Source organism: Protopterus annectens, chromosome 7.part0 (genome assembly GCF_019279795.1).
Source record: "Protopterus annectens isolate FY-2018-M chromosome 7.part0, PAN1.0, whole genome shotgun sequence".
NCBI lineage: Eukaryota > Metazoa > Chordata > Ceratodontiformes > Protopteridae > Protopterus > Protopterus annectens.
The window spans coordinates 283656032-283682313 of NC_056739.1; the positions used below are offsets into that span (position 1 = coordinate 283656032).

General features: G+C 38.8%; 1 long non-coding RNA gene across 1 annotated transcript in view; it reads left to right on the forward strand.

Moving 5' to 3' along the window:
- The first annotated feature begins 9831 nt into the window (after positions 1 to 9831).
- Positions 9832 to 26282, forward strand: part of LOC122805809 — a 21278-nt gene continuing 4827 nt past the window's right edge. Inside the window, exon 1 of the long non-coding RNA XR_006365455.1 lies at positions 9832 to 9883. This is a non-coding gene — a long non-coding RNA (uncharacterized LOC122805809). The remainder of the gene's footprint in view (positions 9884 to 26282) is intronic.

Consider the following 26282-nt stretch of genomic DNA (forward strand, 5'->3'; position numbering starts at 1 on the left):
AAAGTAAGACTCACCATTGGGATTGGTTGGGCTGAAAGTCGGAGCAGCAGCCAGTAAAGGAATCTCAATAGGCGTTGCCATTTGCTGTTACAATATCTGCCAGGCCAAGCAACTGTAGGAATGGTCTAAACTGTCTATCCTGCTGTGATAATCCTGTTAAGAGTCACATTGAATTAACAATAATAATTTATTGTACACTAGTATAGAATGCTACTGTTAATTCAAGGGCAAAACAATGAAAGTAGTCATAGGTTAAGGAATACATGCCCCCCCTATGTATTCTCAAAGCAATACTGTTTGATATATTTACTCATTAACATTTATGTTTATGTATAGCCAAGCATTCTCCCATCGTTTCATGCCTTTCCCAGGCAGCAATGGTTTGTAAAGAATTTAAATACCTGTATTACAAAACCCTTTATAGGTTCATAGGTTCATAGGTAGGTACTAGGCTATTGGCCCTAGGGCCTATATAAGCCTAGCCAAACGGTACCCTGGCTTTTGCCACCCAAGACAATTATTTTCCTGTGCCCCTGTCAAGCAGAGCTACAGAGGTGATCGCCAGGGTGAATTTCCTATTTCCCATCCAATCATCAAGATTTTTCTTGAAGAGTGATAATGAGGAGCTTTGTTTGATATAGATAGGTAGTTTGTTCCAAAGTATGGGAAGTCTCTGGGACATGAATCTATCCCTCCAGCATGTTCTGTTTATTGTGGTGACAAGGTTTAGGTCCCTAGAGTGTGTAGCTCAGAAGGATTGGGATTTCTTTAAGTGGAGCATGTCCAACAGCTCTGGGTTTGACATAGCTTTGTATGTTAGGCAGAGAACGCCTCTGAGTAGGTGATTTGTGACAGAGTAAAGCTGGAGTTTTTTGAGACGGTCTGCGTAGGGCATCTGTTTGAGGCCGGTAATCCTCTTTGTGAGGTATTTCTGTGGCCTTTCCAGTTGTTGTAGATGTCTTGTGAGGTACATACCAAAAGGGGCATTGTACATTATAATGGGTCTAATAAGTGATGAGTAGAGGGGAACAATGACCTCTTTTTTCCTGGATGAGAAACCTTTTGTGATGAGGTGTGCCACATAGAAGGATTTCCTGACTACTGTGGCAATGTAATTATCAAAGTAGAGACTACCGTCCACCTGTGTCCCAAGGTCTCTTATCACACTTTCAGTGTTAAGTAGATTACCGCCTATGTGGTAGTTCATGGGTACAGAGTTTTTACCAAAAGGGATGACAATGCACTTTTTGGCATTTAGCTTGAGGCCATGGCTTTGACACCATGCATCTGTCTCAGTGAGGTCCTTTTGTAGGATGTCCACATCGTTAAGAGTTTTGATTATGGCTCCTAGTTTGCAGTCATCTGTGAACTTTGTTAGCCAATGACCTTCTGTGTTAGCCTGTAGTTCAGAAAAGTAGATACCAAACAGGAGAGGACCTAGGACTGAACCCTGTGGTACTGCACTTGTCGCTGGTCTGAGGTTGGATTTAGAGTCTGCTACTTTCACATTGTGGGTTCTGTCAGTGAGCCAGTTGGCAACCCATCTTGTGACATAGGGATTTATAGCTAGTTTAGTGAGTTTATCTATAATTCCAGAGTGGGGGATGGTGTTGAAAGTCTTGGCGAGATCTAGATAGGCTGTGTGAGCCACCTTACCCTCATCTACGGCTTTGGTGACCATTTCAAAGAAGTCTATCAGGTTTAGGAGACATGATCTGCCTTTTACAAACCCGAACTGGGTAGGGTCCAGAGTTTGGAGATTACCAATGTCATTGTTTATAAGTTCCATGATGATACATTCCATAGCCTTGCAGACCAGGCTCATCAGGCTAATGGGGTGGTAGTTCCTGGGGTCCGTGGTGGCTCCCCATTTGTGGAGTGAGATAACCATTGCTGTGCGCCATTCAGTGGGCACAAAGCCAGAGGTGAGGCTATGATTGAACATGGTACTTAGGTGGGGTGCCAGTTCATTCTGTAGTTCATGTTGAACGCAGCCTGGGATGTTGTCAAGCCCCATGGATGCGGTGTTCTTTGCTTTGTAGAGTGTGTTTTTTACCTGTGCAGCCGTGATTACAGGAACTTTTCATTCTTCCAGTATAGAGATGGGCCCTTTAGGGGGATGAGAGAGGGGTAAAGATGGCACTGAACCTATCTGCCAGGATGTTGGCAATATCAGTTGGTTCTGTATATTTAGTGCCATTGTGCTGTAACTCAGAGCAGATCTGAGTGTTGCCATTGAGATTCTTGACATAGCTATAGAATGTTTTGTGGTTGTCTTTAGAATCAGTGGCGGTTTTGTTTTTGTAACTAGCTTTGGAGGATTTTATGAGAGATCTCAGCTTCTTACTGAGGCTGACCACGGAATTCCTCCAATCATGGGATTTTACTCTTTTTTGCAACAGTTTCTTTCTTCTGTTGTAGAGTTTGTTTATGGCAGGGGACCACCAGATTGGCTTCCTTTTTTTCGAGGATAGCATCTTGGTTCTGTTAGGGATTGCATGATCCATGCACTCTTGTAAGTGCTTATAAAGTGCAATTGTATAGGATTCAGCAGTCATACCTCTATTGTCCATCAGCATGGGTGTTGTGACATTTGCCACTTCTGTCTTCAGAAGCATGAAGTTGGCTTTGTAGAAATTTTTTATGGTGGTTTCCCTAATGGGGGGTGGGGGTGGGATGTGGATGTCTAGGGTGATTTGCTTGTGGTCGGATCTGACCAACGATGAATTGACCTCTGGTGTGGAACACTGGTTGCCCATGTTGGTAATGACCAGGTACTGGAGTTTATGAATTCCAGAAAACATTGAGCACAAGAGTTCTTACATGAGTAGTTTTCCCAGTTAATGGTAGGGTAGTTGAAATTGCCCATTATTAGGGTGGTAGGTTGTACCCTAATATTTTCCAGTGTATCAAGAAATGAGGAGTTGGAATCCTGGGGCATGGTGGGGGATCTGTAGCAAGCTACAGTTTGGATTGTGGTCTTGCCCAGAGTTAGTTGCACTTAGATCATCTCGGATGCATTATGCTGAGCAGCTAGCCAGGAGGTGTGGGTATCCATAATGAATATGGACACGCCTCTGCCTTTAGTGCTTCAGTCCAGGTTAGGTAGCCGAAAGGTTTGGTATGAATTATGTGGTAATGCAGGGGTGCTCTCTGGAGCCTTGAACCAGGTCTCTGTCACTGCACAGATGTCGATGTTCTCCATTTTAAGGAGTGCCTCAAGTGTGTGCATTTTGAGGTTTAGACTTTTAGCATTAAGTAGCATTACCCTCAGATTTTGCTTGCTTGTACCTGTTACAGTGGTGAAGTTGTCATTTGAATCTTGCCTAAAAAAGGTACTATAGGGGTGGCAAGAGCCTTCGTCAGTATCTGAAATCCCAAGGGTGACAGGTGCAGGCCATCTCTGGAAAAGCATCCTGGTTTGTCGATCATGTCATCCCAGGCAGACAGATACTGGATCCCCTTAGAATGACACCAGAAGCTTAGCCAATTACTGAAGTCAATTATTTTGTCCTTGTACTGTGGTATCATTCTGGGTGATGGCAGGATGCTACTCAGGGCTAGTGTCATACCTGCCTGGGCAACAAGATCAGACAGCTCCTCCATGTCTCTTTTCATGTAGTCCAGGGAGGTACATCTCAGGTCATTCACACCAACATGAACAATGACAGTCAGATTTTTGTATTTGTTGTGGAGTGACCTGAGTACATGCATTATGTGGCGGATCCTGGCACCTGACAGGCAACTGACAGTAACTTTCTCCTTGTTTAGCCTGGTGAGTGGAACATCAGTGAGCCTGACTATAGAGTCATCTATGACTAGAGAGTTGGGTACGTTGTTATGCCTTACGGGCTGTGGTTGAGTGGCACACTGAGTTTGTGGGCTATGTGTCATTTGGGTTCCATTGGGGGGGGGTGGAGGTTGCTTGAGTTTCTGCTTTGGAGGTCCCTGTTGCTTGAGTAGATTTCTTTTTAGAGCATCCATGAATGTAGGTGTGTGTTTTGTGTTTCTATGTGTGTGTTTTGGTGGTGTAGGTTTTGAGGGACTATGTGATGAGTGTGGTGTGGAGCAAGTGTTTACCTTCCCCTCTTGACTGTCTAGTCCAGTCTTGGGTAAATAGGGCTTTGCTTCCAGTTTGGCTATATAAGTGCATCTCTCACAGGTTGTAGTGTTGAGTGGTAGGAGGAGAGGGTTGTCTGTGTACATGAGGCAATTGCTGCATTGCCTCAAGATGTCCAGATTCATCAGGTAGATAGGAGAAAACACCAGGAGCTGACCCTTAGACATGCCTGGATAGGTGCTTATTTATTAAGTGCTAAAAACTGTTTTCATCTAGACAAGTGAGGAAAGTTGAGTGGTGTAGTAATTTGTATTTTATTTAGTGCTTACAATGAGTTCTGAACAAGTGCTGAGCTCAGAGAAACAGATTTGAGTGCTGAAACTAGAAAACTGGCTAGTTCTAAGAAACAAAATTAAGCTAGAAGGCTTCCCTCCAACACAGAAAGGCTTGGGGGCTCAGAAGCTTACAAACAGTCCTGGATACAGCAAATCTGTATCTGGACTAGGAAGGAAACAAGCTTATAAATTTTTTTTTTGTTTTTTAGTAAAGTGGAAAGGGGAAAGGAGGAGCAGAAACTAACTAGGTTGGCCTTCTCAAATGTTCTCCCTGGATTAGGTAGAATTAGGTAATGACACTAGACTGGAAGGAGTGTCCCAGATCAAATTTACAGTAGGGGTGGGCAACTGCAAAGCCACCAAGTATAAAAACAGGATACCAATAGGGAGGGAGAGTGGGAGACAAAAACCCAACCAGATGCTTAACAATTGTAGAAAGTTTCTAGTTAATACCTCACACACAGTGAAACTAGCTAGCAAGGTATATGCAGACAATAAAAGTGCTATGAATAACTCAGAAATAAGCAAAAAACAGGATACTTAATTTTATATATCACAGATTAGTTGTCTCAGAGCCATTCCTCTGACTTCCTCCAATCAGCTCAGTGTGAAATGGCAGAAACACTCACAAGTTAACTTCTTAAGTAACAAAGTTGAAACCTGAAACAACTTAAAAAAAAGCTTGAAAGAACCAATGAGGTGCTTACTCCAAGCCGTAGTCCAGGCAACCCCAGTCAGCCAATGACCGCAAACAATTCACTCTCACTGAAATGTTATACTGGCTCTGGCTAAGCTATGATGGCCTGGAACATGTGCTCATACACACAGCCTCTACTAACAAACAACTAGGCCCAAAACACAAGCCTGAATATGCACAATGCTACACTACCAACACTACTTAGGTAGAAAAAAACTGCAGAAATGTTTAAACAGATAAAGGATCAAGGAGACTCTAGAGAATGCTTTTAACTGCAAACAAGTTATGTGATACACTCCTTAGCAGGAAATCAGAACAAACAAACCCAACCAGATGCTTAACAAATGTATATGACCAGGAATCCAAATTTCCATGTAGCGCTGTGTCTGGCAACTGCTCTGTGTAATTTAACAACCAGCAGCAAAACTTTCCAGCCATCTTCCTATACTTGCCAGAGAAGGACAAATGCTCTAGTTTTGAACTTTGTGCACTTCTTCTTTGATATTATAATTTTAAGAAGGCACTGAACTAAAAGGAAGCAGCTTAAAGCTACAAAATGGTGCAGTGTAGATGAGCATGTCAGATTAAATAGATGGCACATGTCCTCACTAATTTAAGTCATATGCCATCAGTAATACATGAAAAACTTACTTGGCATGGTTTTCTGATATTCATTTCTTCTACATCATTAGTTGGCATCTCATTCAGACCAGCCTTATCCCCAGAATGCCAGGACAGACCCTTGGTCAATGACAATATTGAAGAGATTAAAGCTGGTACTGGAGAATTACTACAGCCCTGGTCCTTTACAAGGAACTTGGGATGCATGTGTTAAGATAAGAATTTTGATGGCAGTAAAATAGGATGAAACTGAATACCACAGCTAATATTTTTAATAATTCCTCCCTACATATATTAATATGATTGACAGGTTGTATTTGTCTACTGATAAGGTAACTAATCTCTAAGGGCATCACCATCACTTTTTAACATGTGTTTTTAACCAGTGGTTGATGCTCTGGCAGTGTGACTCTCACTAAGTATGACTGCTTTTTTCTTACTAGGGTGTGTATTACCTAACTTGCATGTTGACCAGAACTTTATGTGATCTTGTGACTGTCTCTTTTGCACAACAATGTGTTGGCCACCATCAAGCATTCGTCAGACAGAAGTCTAAAATGTCAACTCCTTCTTTATTCCTGTTGCCCTACCCCTGAGGACCAAAGCAGTCCTAATATCCTCTTCTGAATATCCCAATATATGCAATCAGGTCACCCATTATCAACACCAATTCATGGTGCCATGCTTTATCTAGTAGTTCCTGCAACTACTGTCTGAATGCACCCATTTCCTCACTAAAACAACTTTGTTGTGGGGCATTGGCTGAGATTATGAATAATACCCTATCCTTACACTGGAGTCTGATTACCATGACTGCCAATAATTCTGATAACTTCCCTCACTGTCTTCTGAAGTCTCTCCAACACCACAATTTCTAGACTATTTTTAGCTTGTCCGCCTTCTGAGTAGTAGACTTTGGATCCCAACCAAGTAGTTTTGCTGCACTGTTTTTCCATCTTGTCTTTTGCATATATAAGTTGTCCGGCCTCCTTCTTACCAACATGTCTTCTACTTCCAAAATGCTCCCTGTCAGTGAACCTACATTGCAGCAATTCTTAGTCACATTTGGCAGATTGATTGTTATTTCTGGGTAGGTTTGGATGGAGTTGAATTACATTGACTAGTTACAGTATTAGAAAGAATGTTAATGCACACAGGATGCTAAGAACACATCAGTAATCTATGGTTACTGAGCATATGAACACATATGCACTGCACATATATGGTTTATGTAACAGCCATTAAAGAATTTTTTTAGCTCACAGAAAATTCAATATTGAAAACCGTGAACAGAAAAAAAACACAGTCTCTCTTTTTTTTGCAGGAGACAAGCCCCCTCCGCCCTTCCATGCGTGAGCCTTCATTCCCCAAGCCATCTAAATTATATATTATATATACCAACTCCTTAATTCCACCACAGTTGTGAAGAGTGAACCCCCCCAATATATTGTTTTGAAGCTAGCCATGATATAAAATAACTAAAATTGAACCTGTTATGCAAAAAAAAAAAACAAGTCCAAATCACCTTAAGCAATATTTTTAACACCATCAAGGGGTTAACTCTGACATCTCACACAGTCTATGATCAGTGCTCTCATACCTTGAGGATACTGCATGACACAGTTGATGCTCAAAGTGATTGGCTTATACAAGTCTTCCAATTATAAGGGTGCCCACAGCTCCATTTTTGGGAAAGTTTGAGGTAGAAACACTCAACATGTTTTTTGGAGGTGGGTGGAATCCCACAACAACTGAGGAAGAACAAGCAAACTGCATACAGGTATTGGTTAGATGTCAGAAATGAACCTTATATCTTGGGCATGGAAGGCAAAGACTTTAACCATTATGCCAACTGGTCAGCTCAAATCACACATAGATTAGGTATACCTTAACTTAAAACACTGGTCTTGAAACTGTTGCTACTGGCATGAGCATACAGAAAGACTTTGAGTTGCTAAGCACTAAAGTTTCATGCCTTTGGGTGCATTTATCTTAACTATATTTGTTTTTTGCTCCTAGATGTTGTCATCCTTAATAAAGCATGCTTCGCACAAGAAAATTAGAGAAAATTAAATGTATGTACCCACATAAAATGAAAAAAAGCACACTTTCTTCAAAGGTCATGCACTAAGTAATGTTTGACTGAAAGCGATTGGGTAGATTATAAATGATTAATGTTTGCAACTAGGAGTGTGTCAGTATGGTTTGTGATGTAAAATGCTTGCAACTAGGATTGTATTGGTGTAGTTTCATTTTTTTATATAAATGTATAATTGTTTATCTTATAAGTGATGGTTTAATAAAGGTGTTTCTTGTTTAAAAAAAAGTTATTTTAGACTAGAGGAAATACAAAACTATTTTTTTTTCTTCACAGTTTGGGCCTGTGGTGACATACCCCTTTTGTACCCCAGCCTCTTTCTATCATACTCTACCTAAGTTCTGTCCCAAGCTTAATGTCAGTACAGCACCAGCCCCATTCATTAGCCTCAAACCCTCCTTTCATCTTACTTTTTTGGTATACTGACACTGAGGGTCTATTCTGACTGCTTGAAACCTAAAGTAAACACTCCCAACACACACAGACTACTGTGGACATAATTGCCTTCCCTCAATTTATTGCTGTAGTACATTGGACTGCTTTGAATTTTACTGCAAATATTTTCTCAGAGCACATCTCTGATGAATGAGCCCTGCCCTCCATCCCTAATCTCTACATATACTACCTCCTAGATTGCAGTGCTGTGGGCAAAATTAAAGTATAGTGCCCTTTCTTCTCAGTTGGTAATAAGTTCATAAGTTGTGAACGACTTATTTTCAGGCCTAGTGGCCAACATGGAATAGACTCCAGAATGATATGATCATCCCTTCACACAAAGCCAGGCTGTCTTTGAGAATTCACATACATAGCTTTTCTACTCCCTAATACTTGAATGGTGTGGATTTAAAATGTCCTACTCCTGAATGTTTTATTTGATAGTGTAGTAAAGATAACAAGAGGATACATCAGAATGGACAGAGTACACAGAAAGCCTGAGATTGTCTGATGTACAAAAGAAACTGGAAAGAACAGACTGTACTCATTTTATGAAAGCACAGATAAGTAACTGGACTGGTATTCCACAACATGATTAGTTAATTGAAAAGGCACATCATATGTATGCTGCAAACCTGGCCATGAGAAAGTAGCCAAGACTTGTATTAGTAAAGATGCAGTTATACCAGGACAAAGAGTTGATCCTGACAAAACTGCATCAGAAGGGCAAAATATTAAATAATGGAGACAGTAGAATGTTTGTGGAAAATGATTATCTATTGCATACAAGGAAAAAGAGTAGCAACTTTATCCCAGTGATTGGGAAATATCAAGAGACAGGTGTGAGATTCAAACTGCTGTATCCAGTTTTTTCTTCAGAATACGTTTTTCATTTTTTGAAGCAGAATATGCTAAGAAGGAACTACATAAACTGAGCCATCAGACAGAAGGCAACCCAACTTCTCATGCTCCTAATGTAGAGACTTTGCCACAGAAAATGTTTCCATTGCTACAAAGGAAAATACTTCACTGAGAAAAAAAAGCACAGTAGTTCACTAGAAGAATACCTTGGACTTCAACCAAGGTCTGGTGTTGGGAGATGGAGACAAGCAGGAAATAGACCAGAAATATGGAACTTAGTGATTAAATATATTTCTTTTCCTCCTTCCACTCCACTATCCTCCTCTATCTTACACCTTTTGTACCACACTGTACTTACCTGCAACTATTTGCACTGCCTCAGAAATCTGCTGCTCTCACATCGTCTCTGTAGAATCTTCCTTTACCTGCCCTATGCCCTCATTCTTACCTGCACCTCCATAGCTCTGTATTTCTCTGCCACCCCCTTTCACAACTCTATTGCACTTTCATTCAACACTTCAGCCATTTCCTCTTCTCTTTTTCAAACTTATTCACTAATGTAGTACAACTTGACTACCTGTTGCTCCTAGAACACTGTATATGTTTCCTTGCCCCTCCATTACCTACCTGCCCCCTCCTTCCCCTGTCTCTTCCTCCTCCCACCTTACATCCTGCCCCGAAGGCATATAGGGGGAAGCCCTTCATGGCTCCATCTTTACTATCCCTGTATTTACCCTGGCTGCTGCACGGCCTTGACCCTGGAGGCTTGTTCTACTGTAAGTACCATACCAGCACATTTTGTTCTTTTTAATCATGGCTGCAATTGCTGTAAGCTGTCCTTGTAATTATCTACAATAATGATATCAGGTTTTTAGCTCCTAACACCTCATTAAGTGTATATTATTTGTGTATTTTTTAAGACTTTACTTTGCTTTTTCTCTCTTGTATACTTTGTGTTATTGTTTGTCCATGCTGGCAAGTGTAAAATGTTAGTAGCCTATGTTTATGATATCCATATAAGGGGAAGGATTCAGATATGCCCTATTAAATAAACAAGAGTTTGAGGGTTTCAGGCATACAAAACAGCTACTTTAACTAGTGGTGACTCCCACATGGCTTCTTACACACCACTCTGCACGTCTTGATACACTGCACTTCCCGTGGAGTCCATATTCATTAGATACACTGGCTTTTAATGTTAGTGAGGTCCTGAATTAAGAGGTGTTTAGTGAAAAGCGTGCAGTGTTTTCTCAGGTATTTTGCTGTAGTTTATCTGGTCTCTATGTCCTCTAATCACTCGTGGATGCTGCTATAATCATTCTAACTGTGTTTCTTACTGAGGCATTTTGTTAGCATCGTAATGTGATGCAGCCGTAAAATCTTGCGAGTGCAGTTTTACCACAATGTACTATGGTGTGTAACCCTTTATATAAGGATAATTTAAACCCTAAATATAAGGTTAATCTAACTGCTTTTAGCCACTGTACTGAGTTAGTTACCTTGTGTATTCTGTGCTGGAGTATTCCTTCCTACATGTGAGTACTGTGTAATTTTAATTATCGACTGTCTTTGTTAAGGCTGTATAGTAACACAGAGTGATATTTTACTCCATGTTTTTTATGGTGTATCTACGTTATAGTTTGAAATGCTTAAATAACTCGGGAGTGTAGTCTTTTTTGCCTCTATCGACTAGTATTTACCTAGCACTCCTGTCATCATTTTTTCAGGCAAGCTAGATCAGCTTAGTTTTTCAAAGCGATTATCAATATAACACCTGTATCTTATGACCTGGCCACATAGCTGATGCAGAAAAGTCATTTTCTCACTAACATAAGCAGGCTTTAGTTAACTTCTTGACTGCTCCTAATATCATAAATTGAAGGGAATCCAATCAATCCATGGTGCCTGTATATAACTGTATACTTTTTTATGTCTCTGCACCTATTTGGAAATGTTATTTTTTTAGGCTGAGTTCATATCATCCTTGGATAGACTGTATATTCTGCTTGAACTGTGTCTTACCTTGATTGTTTTAATATTATTGCTTGAACTGTATCTTACCCTGACTGTTTTAATATTACTGCTTGAACTGTGTCTTACCTTGATTATTTTAATATTATTGCTTGAACTGTATCTTACACTGACTGTTTTAATATTACTGCTTGAACTGTCTCACCCTGATTGTTTTAATATTATTGCTTGAACTGTATCTTACTCTGACTGTTTTAATATTACTGCTTGAACTGTATCTTACCCTGATTGCCTTAACAATACAGCACATCACTCATACTTTTTTATCCTTCTAATTTTTCCCAGCTCACTACCTCCTATCCTACACTAAGGGACCTGCCTGATCTCTAAGGATCCCCTCCTGTTAATTTCAAGCCATCCCGACATCGGGTTGAGAATTTCTACTACCCCAGTACTGTTTTTCTGTCAGTCTCAAAGGGATTCAGAAAGTATGTTCCACCCTGGTCCTTTATTAAGATACTTGTTTTAATTGTAATTTATCTAAGTATAGAAAGTTTCACAGCCATTGAGTCAGGAAGCCAGCAGCCAGACTCCTCGCTATCCCTGTAACAACTTCTACCCCCCCAAATCCACTAGCTGAACCATCTCTACTAGCTATCTACATTATATTTACCTTATAGTTTTCTGCTCTCTGACCACTAGGTGGCACCCTAATCTATCTGTGGGCTAAAACTCTCTCCTCCACTTTCACAGATATCATCTCTGAAAACTTTCATAGATTGTATCCCTTGATTAGTTGATAATCTTCCTGCGGCATCTCATTGTTCTTATTCTTTCTTCCCCCACCTTCTAGCTATATTTCTTTTCCTCCTTCCACTCCACTATCCTTCTCTATTTATATCTGTTGTACCACACTGTACTTACCTGCAACTATTTGCACTGCCTCAGAAATCTGCTGCTCTCACATTGTCTCTGTAGAATCTTTACCTGCTCTTCCCACTCCGTTCACCCTGCAGGCTCACTCGGCTCCCCTACCCTACCCTCAATTCCCAACCACCCCCAGTGCTATTAACCTTATACTTCAGCATCCACACTCCCTTCCCCTCTTTAACCTATCACTGCCTATCTTAACCACTCCTCAAGTAACCTCATGCCTTTAACTTTTCTCCCTCATCTCTGCACACTCATTATCCTGTACTGTTTGCACTATATAACTTTCCTATCCTACTACTACCCCTATTTTAGTTTATATTAGGCACTCTCCCTCTTCATACTACACCTCCTTACCTACTAATCCTAATGGCCACATTACAGAAAATATATACATAACTCTTTTATTCTTATCTACTATCCTAACTTCGCTGTCTATTCCCTATGCACCAACCTTCTATGAACATTTTTTCTGGCTGAACATCACCACCCCCACCAACAAACAAATTCACTTTCTTACACAAACTCCCTCAATCACATAAACATTACCTCCATTTCTATCTACATACTCCCAATGTATCACAGATCTACCCATATCTCTTACTTCCATAAGAAGAAAACCCTGAATAACTACAACAAACTCTTAAAAATTATACAAAAACCTCAACAACATGGTGATATTCACCCAAACCCTGGCCTCAATATAACAATTCCCAGTGACCCACAAAACCTAACATCTCATGCTATCCTTACACCAAAAAGACTTTCAAACTCACTCGTGATAGCTCACCTCAGCTTCCGTAGCATTAACAGCAAAATTACCCACCTAAATTCACTCTTAGAAGTAAACGCATTCGATATCCTCTGTATTACAGAAACCTGGCTAAAGCCTACAACTCAAGACCAAGAAATTACCTTCCTGGATATAACATCCTGAGATGTGACCTCAAAACCAAAAAAGGGGAAGATGTAGCCATTCTGTATAAATCAGAACTTCAGGTCTCTTCCTTCAATATGTTTCTACCCTTAGATACTAATGCAGAAACCCGTACTGCTACATTTCAAATCAACAACTCTAAATCTATCTACATAATTTGTGTCTCTCTTCCCCTCCGGAAATAATATCAATACTCTTGAAAACATCCTTAGATGCCTTACTACTCACCTATCTCAGGAAACCATTGTCCTAGGTGATTTTAATATAGACTGGGCTACCTGTAGCTCCCTTAATCCTATCTCCCACATAAATCTATATGTTATTTCCCAAATAATAACCACCCCTACTAGAATCCATAAACCGAATGGTAAGGAAACTGCCCTAGACTGGATCCTTATAAACAGCCATCCTAATACATATAAATCAGGTACCCTTCCAGATGACATGAGTGACCATGTTCTAACTTATACAATTAAACAAAAAACTCATAGCCCCAATTATAATATTTTCAAAACCTCTCGCTCTAAAAAACACTTTCATCCAGAGAGCTTCCAAAATGAACTCAAAGCATGTGACTGGTCCCCACTGCATCATCTTCAACTAGAGGAAGCAGTTACCTACTTTAATATTAGATTCCTACAAATTCTAGATTACCATGCCCCCTCTCGCTCCACTTGAGTAAGAACCAAAATTGCCCCATGGATCACAAAACAAACTAGACAAAAGATCCTTTTACAAAATAAAATCTGGGCCAAATAGAGGGCCTCTAAAAGCCCAGCAGACCACCTTCACTTTAAACAATTACGAAATGCAACCAAAAAAGACATTCTACTAGACAAACAAAACTTTTACCTGCACCTCCAACAAACCCACCAGCAAAAAGCACAAAAGTTCTGGTCAGGCATTAACAAACTACTTCAGCCAGGACACTCTAAAACTCCTAACCCAACAGGTATCACCCATAGTAACTCTAAACAAATTGCTGATGCCTTCAAACAAATACTTCACTGAAGCCATTCAAACTCTAGCTAACACATTACCCCCTATTAGCACTAGCCCATTTAATACCACACATAGCCCAGTCCCTACCTTCCATATACAGCCAGTACCTACATCCCTCATTTGCACCCTCCTACAAAAACTCAAACCTGGCACCCCTTCTGCTGACTGTCTTCCAGCAGAATACCTGCAAATTGCTGCCACAGCCATTGCCTATCCCATTTCCATCCTTATTAATAGGACAATTACAGAAAGCACAATCCCTTACATATGGAAAGTCTCACATGTCATCTCTCTACATAAAGGTGGTGCATCTACTGAACTTTCCAATTGCCTTATTCTCTCCAATAGCTAAAATAATGGAAAAATGCATACACCGACAATTACTAGACCACCTCCTCCAAAATAATTTACTTGCTAACTGCCAGCATGGTTTCAGGCCTCACCATAGCACTACTACCACCCTGCTATCCTTTTCTGACTGTATAAACAAACATTGTAATAACAACTCTCTTTTCTCTGCACTATTCATTGACCTTTCAAAAGCATTTGACATGGTTAACCATCACCTACTTATGGACAAATTAAAAGCCCTATCACTTGACCCACAAGCATTACTCTGGTTTAAATCATATCTGGAAAACAGGCACCAAGCAATGCTCTGGGACAATAATCTTTCTACACCCCTCCCTGTCAACATTGGAGTACCACAAGGCTCTATTTTAGGCCCTCTCCTCTTTTCAATTTTTATTAATGATCTAAATGCCAAAATTCCTCAAGCCACCTGCATACAATATGCAGATGATTCTACTTTAGTATGCACAGCCAAGTCCCTAACTTCTCTCCAGATCCTCACCCAAACAGTATTTAATATTGTTGAAAATTGGTTCATGCAGCATTACCTCCTCCTGAACCCCAAAAAAAAACAAAATTACTGCTTTTTGCTCCTGCCCAAAAGTCACCACAAATTCACTTCCCAGTAACCTCCAACAATGGAACTAGCATATGCCCAGACACTACAATCAGTCTTCTGGGTATTACTATTGACCACAACCTTAGCTTTGACGATCACATTAATACTATCATAAAATCTGTCAATAGAAAACTAGGCTCTCTTTATAGAATCTTTTACTCTTTCTTCTACACTGCTTTTCAAAAAACACCTTAAAGAATACCTTAAAACACATTGGCTTTGTCCCTGCTCTAACCCTGACTAATATCTCTCTCCCCAGTCGTGCTGTCCCCATACTTTGCTACTCTATTGTACTAGGATGCTGACCTGTATTAACCAGTTATTTAACATCTCATTAGTATCTAACGAGATTTCCTTCTTAGTACTTTATAAGAATTTTTATATTAGCTTTCCTTCTTACTCAAAAAAAAAAAAAAAGTGGGGCTTATGATTTTTTTTTTCAGTGTTGTCTGCTCTTTGTATTAGATGTTAGCTGAATAACTAAAATAAAAAGAAAGCATCCACAGATAATCCACCAATTTATTACATTAAGCACTTTCATCCGCTAAATAGCTAGACTTCCTCAGATGTTAGCTAAATCCCATAAAGGACTCTGTATAAGTTTTTCCATATTTACAATCTCAACAATGTTCTGTTATTCATTTTACTATTGTATATATTGCATGTTATGTTGTTGCCTATGCTTGGAGCTTTTCTCCCTGGGCCTCTACTGAAAATGGACATATATCCAGTTAGACTAGCCCGGTCAACAAATGTAAAATAAAATAAATAAATAAATAAATAAATGTGTAACTGTAAAGCAGTCAGTCACATTTGAGAAATATGGCTTTACAAAATAAAGATATTGACATGGACTGGATTTTTTGTTGACTTTATTAAACTTGTGGTGGGACTGAGGCATGTGGCCCACTTTATCTCATTGATGTTTAGAAGGGCACTAAAAGGGGAGGGGAGAAAAAGTAACTCAGTAAAACAATGTTTGTTCTTAACAGCATTTATATAAAGCATTCATCATATAAATTGCATATTATACAGCAAAACATTTTTAGTAATTGCATGTGAAATGTATGCATTACAATTTTAAAAAAGAAGAAATACCGGACAAAAGCATGTTTCAGTTAATCGCTGTAATCTTGGACTGTTGCGATGGGGATGGGGTGAAAAGGTGCTCTGAATATAATATATGTGGAGCTGAAATGTTTTCTTTTACATAGGTAAATGCATAATGCCATTGGCTTAATCTAAAGACAAGTTTTTAAGTGTTTTTTAAATGAAAATCAAAAAAATCATGAGTAGTTTTCCTTTAGCAAATAAATCCTCAGTGTTAGTCGAGACGTACATTCTGTTCTTATATCTCCATGTAAACAAGTTGATTAAAGGTGAAGGCAATACATATAGAGGTCTGGATATTGTTTACTAAGAGAATTGTAAAATTAAAATGTACAAAGATAAGCTGCTCAATAAAAATAAAGTTTGAAAATAATAGACTAGTAAGAAATGTATACATAACAAGCACATTTTCATAAGAAAAGAATGAAACAAAACAAGCTTATTTTCATAGGAAAAGAAAAAAAGGAAAAAATGACAGATTGTTTACAATACTGCATGGAATTACAGTTTTGAAGAAAAAAGAAATGTATATATAACATGCAAATATTATTAGGAAAACACACATTATTCTACAAGATTGTATAGGTTTACAGGTGTGTAGTACAATCATCCTAGATATTGACAGGCATATCAAACATACAATAGTATAATGTTTGATGCATGATAGTACATGGGATGTAGAGAATCCTAGGGACTGAAGTACCTTACGGGAGATTATGGATGCACTGCAAAGTATAGAGGTGAGAGGAAGCAGGATAGTGGCTGGGGACTGGGATAAAGTAAGAGGTCAACCTGGGGGGAGGGAGGAGCATTTCCATGAGAATAGAAGGTGTTGTTTTAGTAGTTGTTTGAAAGTAATGATTGAATTGGCAGAGGTAACCGCCAAGGGTAATCAGTTCCAGATTTTGCCTATGTAGTTGGAGAATAGTGAGTCACCTGCTGAGTTGTTGGTTTTGGTTATATTAATTACATTTTTTTCACTAGAGCAAAGTTGTCTGGGATTGGCATGTAGTTTAAGTAGGTTAGATATTGCAGGTGTTTTTCAGGGAGTAATAACAGTTTATTAGAGAAAGAGAGCTGGAGAAACGAGAGGAGATTTGTGAATTCAAGCCAATTGAGTTGACGTAGTGCCTGACAGTGGTGGGAACAGTAGGGAGCACCGGTAGCAAATCTGGCAATTTGATTGTAGCAGATGTTGAGCTTGGCCATTTCAGCTTTGGGTAGGTTGGTGAAGATAGGAGCAGCATATAGTAGTGGGGAGAGGTGGTATGAGCTATGGTTATTCCAGCAGGATGAGTTAGAAATGGTTTGTTTTTATAGAGGCTTCCCAGTTTTCTGTGAATGTTTTTAATAGTTTGATTTATATGTAGATCAAACTTGAGGTTCTTGTTGATGGTCACTCCTGTAGTTTAGTATATATGTCTGATGAGATGATGGTTCCATCTCTGGACACACTATTGAATGAGTCAGGAAATGGAGTGGATTTGTTTGGTTTAAATATCATCAGTTTGGTCTTTTTTGGATTGAGTAAGAGGTTTTTGTTAAGAAACCAGGTTTCAGTAGTTTGGAAGGCTTTTTGTGTGATAGTGAACAGTTTGTGTTGGTTATTGTCTGAGCAGACTAATGTTGTGTCATCAGCATACTGTATAATGGTTGTTTCTTGGCAGATACAGTGAGAATCATTAATGAAGATGGAGAATAAGTAGGGGACCTAAAATGGACCCTTGTGGGACTCCAGTGGTCATAGGTAGCAGTGAGAATATGTTATTGTTCCATCAAACTGCTTGTTGTCTATCCAGTAGGTAATCCTGGAACCAGGCTAGTGAGTGGTTGCTAAGGCCAAGATTAGTGAGGGAGCAGAGTAGTTTAGGATGGTTGACCATATGAAAGGCTTTTGACAAGTCTAAGAATATGGCAGATGTAAGTTTACCTAGGAGTCTGTTTTGGTTGATGTGGTTTGCAAAGGAGAGATTGGGTGTGGTTGTACTGTGGGCAGGTTGGAAGCCATGCTGGGTGGGAGAGAGTAGTTGGCTATTGAGTAGGTATGGCATAAGTTGGTGGTGTATACATTTTTTCGAGAATTTTTGCTAGGGGGGCAGAATGGCATTAGGGAAATAGTTGGTAAAGTCAGTGGATGAGCCTCCTTTATGCAAAGGGATGATGTAGGGGATTTTTCAGATTGGTAGGATGGTGCTGTCAGATATGGATCTATTAAGCAGAACAGAGATTGGGTAGGCAAGCTCGTTAGCAGCCAGCTGGAGGTATTCAGAGGGGATGTTGTCAGCTGCTAGGCTAGTTGGTTTAAGTTTAGTTAGCAATTTTTTGACAAAATTAGTAGGGATGTTTTGAAATTGGAAGGCAGTGTTAGGCCTGAGTGCAGACATGGGAATATTGTTGTCAGTGGTATTGGGTTGTTGTTGAACTAGTTTGGAGATAGTGTCTATGAAGTATTTATTGAATGAGTCTGGTATATCTGTGATTTCATTTGTGGAGGTAGGTGGGGGGTTGGAGGGTTTACCAGAGCAAAGTAATTTATTTATTCCAGCCCAGAATATTTGGGATTGTGTTGATGTTGGTTTTGCAATTGTAGGAAATAATTATTTTCGTCCAGGAGAATCGTTTTTTTAGTTTCATTTCTTAGCTTTTGGAATTGTTCTCTAGTAACTGCAGTTTTTGTGGCCTGCCAGTGCTGCCAGGCTCTATTTCTTTGTGTTATCATGTGTTTAGACTCTTTGGTGATCCAGGGAGCTATGTTTATTTTGAGTTTTGGGGTACATGGTGGGACATGGGCATTCATGATTCTTAGGAATGTGCTGTTGAAATGATTAACAGCTTAGTCTAGGGGAACTTCTTTTAGTGTGTTTCGATTTTTGTATTTTAGTTCAAGTTTGAATTTGTTAAGAGTCAAAGTTGTGTTTGTTATGGATAGTTTGAATTAGTGGAGTAGAGTTGGGATGGGTTTTATATTTTAGTAAGAAGGTGGGTTGGTGATCACTAAGGGTGTCTGGTAGGCACCTGCTAGGTAAAGAGAACTGGTCTTGTTTATTAGGATCCAGTCTAGGAGACTTTCTTTGGTTTTATTGTTTCCTAGCCTAGTGCTCGATTGAATAACTTAGGAGAAGCTAAAGAGATCAATATGGTTAATGGGGTTAGTATCTGAGCAGGCATGCCAGTATATATTAAAGTCACCAAGGATGATTGTTTCTTGGGGTACATTAAGATTAACCCAGTGTAGAAGGGATTCTAGGTAGGAGATATTGTTGCCAGGAGGTATATAGCTTGTGATAATGTTAATTGATTTTTTGTCACTAAGTTTAAGTTTGGCTAGAAGTAGCTCAGCAGTATTGAACAGAGGAATAGGATGATCAATAGTACAGATTTTAGGTTATTTTTGAAAAGTAATGCTATCCCACCCTGTTTCTTGGATAATCTGTCATTGTGTAATACATTGTACCCAGGTGGGAGGAATTCACTGACAGGTGTAGTAGGTTTCCAACATGTTTCAGTTAGGGATGTTAGATCAGGGGAATAGGAGGATAACAAGGCATGTAGTAGGTGAACTTTATTGTTTATGCTTCAGATGTGTAAGTTTAGTAGTAGAAGGCTATTCTTTGGTCAGGAGAAAGGGGATAGTTTGGGTGAGAGAGATGGGGAAGAAGGAGTAGATGTGCAAGGGTTTGGAACAGGACTGGGATGTATGTCCTTGGCTAGGGTCAGTTGGCGGCTAATGTGGTGTAGGATTTTGGACAATTTGGTTAGAATGGTAATATATTTATCTGTACTAAGATATATGGTACAGGTTGGGAGGAGTATACCAAAGGGTGGAGTGAGAGTTATGTAGCAGTGACTATTTGGGGACTTGTGTGAGCTGTAGCAATGGCTGGGAGATGTGTGAGAGGAGGTATGCTTTGATGGGGTTGTAATGGTAAGATTTAGTATGGTTTGATAGGAGGTCAGGTGGTGGGTTAGGACTAGGAGAAAGAGAATGGCGAGATTGACTGTGTACGTGGTAATTGGTTTGTAATAGTGTGGGTCTGCTCAAGAAAGAAGGGGGAGTGTTTAGGCTGAGGAAACAAGTGGATTGATAGCTGAGGAGGTGTTGCTAGAAGTGATTGGTTGGGACTAAGTGGGTGGAGTGGTTAGGTATAAATCTAGAGATAGTGGGGAAGGGTGAAAAATGGGGGCAGGGTAGGGGAGTGAGCCCAAGAACAGCGAGGGCTGGACCCAGAATGGCAGGTAAGGGCTTGTTCCTGAAAAAGCAATCAGCAAACCTTGTGTGGGGAATGGTAATGTTAATATTGCTATTTTTTAAGCTATTGTAATAAAGAAAAAGTGAATAAAAGATAGACGCTTTTCTGTAAACTAAATGCCTTAATGCATTTACCAAAACAATGTATAATTTAGTTTTATTTAAAGATAGCTGATGCACTTTTTTTTAGGCTGAATGTTAATGTTGTCACAAAGCATACAAACTGTTTTTCACATCTGGGAGTGGAATTAAGACAAGAATAGACAGTAATTAGTGTAAGTATAAGCACAGCCTATAACACACACTTTAGCATGGATAACATTAATTACCGGCTAGTCAATGCCTGTGAGTATAGCTGTTGATTTAGAGCAATTGTTCTTATGAAGAGTATTAAACTTCATTACTTGAAGATGTACATAGTTTTCTGTGCTTGTTTTAAGTTAATATGATATTGGGGATGGTCTGGCTGTGTTTTGTTGAGGGTTTCATTGAAACAAAGTATTTAAAAATATGACACAGGTTCAAATGGACGTGACAAGAAACAACTGTTTAAAGGATCAACCTGCCAAATCTTAGTGGATGCATGGAACACAAAAGCAGGAAATAACCATTTAAACAAGCTGTCATATACAATAGCTGGGAATAATAACTTACCATAATTGCTACAATAAACATATTTTGGAACATGAATGGTTTCAAGGGTACATACAAAAAAATCAAGATTACTTAATCATATTCAGAAAGGCAGACTGCAAATAGCAATGCTACAGGCTGCACATTTGTAAAGAAGTGAGCATGTGAAATTGATAAAGAAATGATTTTAAGATGGATACTGAACAAAATACCAGGGACAAAGAAAAAGGGGAGTATTTATACTAATTGCTAGAGGAGCTCCAATAGTGATAGAAGAGAAAAAAATAATGTTAAATTTGTGGTAGTAAGATGTTGCTGCCATGGGAGGAGGATTATGCTGGCATATATTTATATTCCATCTAAAACTGCTTTTATGAAGCTTAAGAAATTTTGGGGAGAAGTAATCAGTTTTCAACAGGAAATATTATATGTGGGGACTGGAACTTGGTCTGCAATAATGAGGTTGAATCTTGTGTCCTAAAAGGGAAATATAACAAAATACAGGAGATTCCTGAAGAAATTTATGAAACTATTTGGTATAAAGGCATGGATTTAGTAGTAGACTCTCTAAGAGAACTTACATATTATTCCCCAAGGTCCAACAACTGGGCTAGACTAGACAAAAATTATACTTTACAAAAACAAGTTTTTAAGTGAAAGCTTTGACAAACATTCAATAACTATTTCAAATCATGCACCAGTAACAACTAGGATAAAAATGTAGGGTAAAGAAGTACAAATAAGGCACTGTTGCTTCCCCACTTAACTGTTAAAAAAAAGGAATTTAACAAATGGGTAGTGGAAATTATTCAAGTTATTAGGACAGATAGAATTTTCTTCAGAAGTTAAAGCTAATTACTGGGATAAAATTAAAGTGAAGTTAAAAACAGGACAGAAATAAAAGAAAAAGAGATATGATTAAGAAGCAAAAATAATTACTTAGAGGGGGTTGAGAAAAGTTTTAGTACAGCAGAATAAGGGGTATGTCACTGAACAAGAGGAGCAGAGCTGTCAAGCATCTGTTTTTTGATAACTCCACAGCACAAAAAACATTTAGTACAGCAACTTAGGCAACAGAAAGTAGAAATGGTTGTTGCCAAGCTTATGTAGTCTATAACAAAAAACATAACTAGAGATATTGAAGAGGTATTAGAGATATTTTGAAAATTGTAAGAATTTTTTTTTATAAAACAGTGGAATGTGAAAAATTAAGAAAAAGCACAAATGGAAATATTTATGGAAGACTTAAGCATGCCAAGCTTAGAGGCAGAGGAGGATCAGCAATTAAGGCAGGAAGATAGGAGAAAAACAATGACATATAATAAATCTGCAGGAAAGTATCCAGGAATAGATGGCATTCCTGTGAAAATCTGGACTCTAGGAAGGAAGAAAGTGTTAAAGATCTTTAAGGTTTCTTTAACAGTATTTTAAAAGGAGGTGAAGCACCAATAACCTGGAAGGAAGCTGCAATAGCTATAATACCTAAACACAGTGGCAACCCATCACAATGAGCTTCATATAGATCCATTTCAACTTTTAACCATGATTATAAAGTGTTTGTGTCTGTAGTAGCTAAAAGAATATCAAAAGTGTTGCCAAAATTAAAAGAGCTGGATTAATGTGTTTTGGAAGAGGTGGACAAACATTTCACAACATTAGTGGAACAATGATGATCTAGAGGGAAGCTGAGTGTAAGAAAATACTTCCATTGTTGGGTCTTGATGCAGGAAAAGTATTTGATAGATTAAGCTGGAATTTTATGAGTAGGGCAAAGGAAGTATTTTGCATTCCCTGATATAGTAATAAGGTTAGTTAAGAGGATATATGAGGGATCAAAGGCAAAAAATCCAAGTGGGACGGTTCCTCTCTAATAAGCTGCTTCTGAAGAGAGGAACCAGGCAAGAGTGTTCTCTATTCCCTTTATTTGCATTATATGTATAGTCATTGGTAAAAAAAAATAAGGGACAGAGAAATTCAAGGAAATAATTGTTTTGTTAATCAATAAAAGTTAGCTGCATTTGCAGACAAAATTATTTTGTACCAGATAAAACCAGAAAAGGACATGTCAGTTTTGGGAAACATTCTAAGACAGTTTTAAGTCTTTTGGGGGTATAAAATGCATGAAGACAGAACAAAGGCCATAGGTGTAAACTAGATATCCACACATGAATTGGTTCAGCAACACCCATATTTATGGGTACATGATAAATGAAGTACTCAGGAGTATGGGTTAAAAAGGATTTTGTTATGGTAGCTAAGGATATGTGGGAAGAGACTAAACAAAATATAATACAAAAACTAAGCTCTCATTTAAGGATATTGATAGCAAAATGCAAGCAGTAAAAATGTTTTTAGTTTTTTTAGTTTATATACAGGTCGGGTATATTTTTATTAACCAGAGGAGAAGTTGAAGGATCTTATCAGGGAAGGGAATAGGAAAAGGGTCAAGAGGGATAAGTGCGTTCTTCCAATAGAACACGGTGGTTTGGGATTAACTGATTTGAAGAGGTATTTTAGAGCAACACAGTTAAGGCTCATTTACATAACATAAACCAAAAGCTATAATTCAAACTGGAAAGGGATGATGATAATGAAGCAGGAAGGAAATTCAAGAAATAAGGAGAGAGATGGATTTTGGATGAAGATCCTTAAGGAGAATAACAGCAGCCATACATAATTTTATATTCATAAGGAAGCAGAAAGTATTTTAAGAACAAAGCCAATACAACACTGGAGAAGGGAGATTCTACTGCTAGGGATGACTGTAATTAGGGCTACAGGGAATAGGCAAGAGGGGGTGAGAATTTTCTGGAGAAAACTGGCAAAGGAACCAAGCAGCAGATTACAAGAGAGGGAAAGCTAATAGAATGGGAAAAGGCCAAGAAGACTATTGTACTACAGGCCAGAGATTGTCTCCTATATCAGGGATTATATCAGAGTGTATTCAAAAAGAAAGGGAAAGGGGAATCTGGCAGTTTTTAGTTGACTCTAGAAGATAAGTTGTTAAAAAGGGGGTAATTAATAGGGCCTATAAAAGTTGCAAATAGCTATATGAATCAATCAGAGGAGGTTAGAAAAATTGGAAAGAGACTGGACAAGTAATTCACAAGGAAACAATGGGATGATATATGTGGGGCTCTCAAATATGTAGCAATGTCTAGAATATTCAGGATTTTTGCACAGAAATGTTTGCATAGACATTATTATACCACAAGCAGACTCCAAAAATTTTCCTCAAGAAGATGGCAAATGTTGAAGGCATGACATGACAGAAAGAGGTAACTGGAAACATACGCTTTGAGAGAGTAATGAGTTGGCAGACTTTAAAAATTCCCTAGAGAGTACTCTGTCAGAGATATTGAGTGCACAAATGGGTGTAATTAAGGAAATTATTTTTTTTAGCTGGGATCCAGGATCTGAATTGCCTAGATATAATAAGGCCTTATTAAGTTTAAGTAAGCTTTATTAAGTTTAATTCTGGAGGATGCCTAAAAAGCAATTAATAAAAATGGAAATCCAAGTTTAAACAAACTGCATTTGAAACAATGAATATTGTAACAGAGATAAAATAACTGTAAATAGGATCTTTAGAAAAGGGTAGGAACAAGTTACATATAAAAAATGGAAATTATAGCCCATGGGAATACATGCAGAATAATATTTTGGAGGAGGAGTGAGGTTTAAGGTAAGGCAGGAATCAATCAGTTTATATAATGTTGAATTGATAATTGTATAAAAGAATATATGTGATATATGGTTGTAACTGTGAACATGGTTTGTTTTCTCTTATATGAATTTGTATTTCCTTATGTCTTAAATGATAATTCAAAAAAAAAAAAAAAGACAACAAAAATCAAACCTTCATCAACAGATAAATAAGACATGGTGGCAACGTACACTCATAACAAACTTATTGCCCACCTATGGAACAAACTTCCACTACAAATTAAGCCGAGTTGCACCCCTGTCTATACTTCTCAATTGTTCACTTTTTCACAGACTGTTCAGATTTTTGCCTCGGGATTTTTGATCTGTTTTTCATGAAGTTGTGGTTTTGTGGGAAATTAGTGACAAAACATTAAAGACTGAAGTTAGAAAATAATGACAGACCGTTTCGGACTTTATACTCTTCAGAAAATTTATGTTGATGCAAAACCTCTTATTCTATCAACTTTCTAAGTTTGTAAGACACTATTTAAAAATTGCCTTTGTCCCACTTTTATCTATGGCTTTGCCCAGATTTCTTGCTCTAAGACATTAAGAGGTATTCCCCTGTCACCTTCAAGAGAGGCTAAGGTAATTGCATGGGCAGCATCTAATTCTCCCCAAGAGCTACCCTGTCGTCCTCTTTGAGGCTGGAGGGAACTTTCGAATGGGGTTCATTTGGCTATGTAATGGTTTCTGGACTGACTCACTGAGACAGATGCCTGGTGTCAGAGCCATGACCTCAAGCTCAATGCCAAAAAGTGCATTGTCATCCCCTCTGGTGAAAACTTAGTACCCATGAACTACCACATAAGCAGCAGTCTACTTAACACCGAATGTGTGATAAGAGACCTTGGGACCCAGGTGTTCAATAGTCTCTCCTTTGATAATCACATCACCACAGTAGTCAGGAAGTCCTTCTATATGGCACACCTCATCACAAAAGGGTTTTCATCCAGGAAAAAAGAGGTCATTGTTCCCCTCTACTCGACACTCATTAGACCCATTATAGAGTACAACGCCCCTTTTGGAATGTACCTCACAAGAGATCTGCAGCAGCTAGAAAGGCCACAGAAGTACCACACAAAGAGGATTACTGGCCTCAAACAGATGCCCTTCACTGACCGTCTCAAAAAACTCCAGCTTTACTCCATAGCATCTCGCCTACTCTGAGGTGATCTCGGCCTAACATATAAAGCTATGTGAAACCCAGAGCTGTTGGACATGCTATACCTATAGAAATCCCAATCCCTCCAAGCTACACGCTCTAGGGACCTAAACCTTGTCACCACAATAAGCAGTTTATGCTGGAGGGATAGATTCCTGTCCCAGAAACTTCCCATACTCTTGAACAAGCTACCCATCTATGTCAAGCAAAGTTCCTCATTGGCACTCTTCAAGACAAATCTTGATGAGTGGATGGGAAATAGGAAATACACCCAGGGGATCACTTCTGTGGCTCTGCTCAACAGTGGTACAGGAAAATAACTTTCTTAGGTGGCTTAATCCAGGGAACCTTGTTGGCTAGGCTTACTTAGGCCCTAGGTCCGATAGCCAAGTACCTACCTATGAACCTATGAACCTAGTATTCATCTTTGAATGAATGTATGTCTACCTTCAGTAAGCTCTGCATCAGTCACATCAAGCAGACCCAACAGTAGTAGTAGC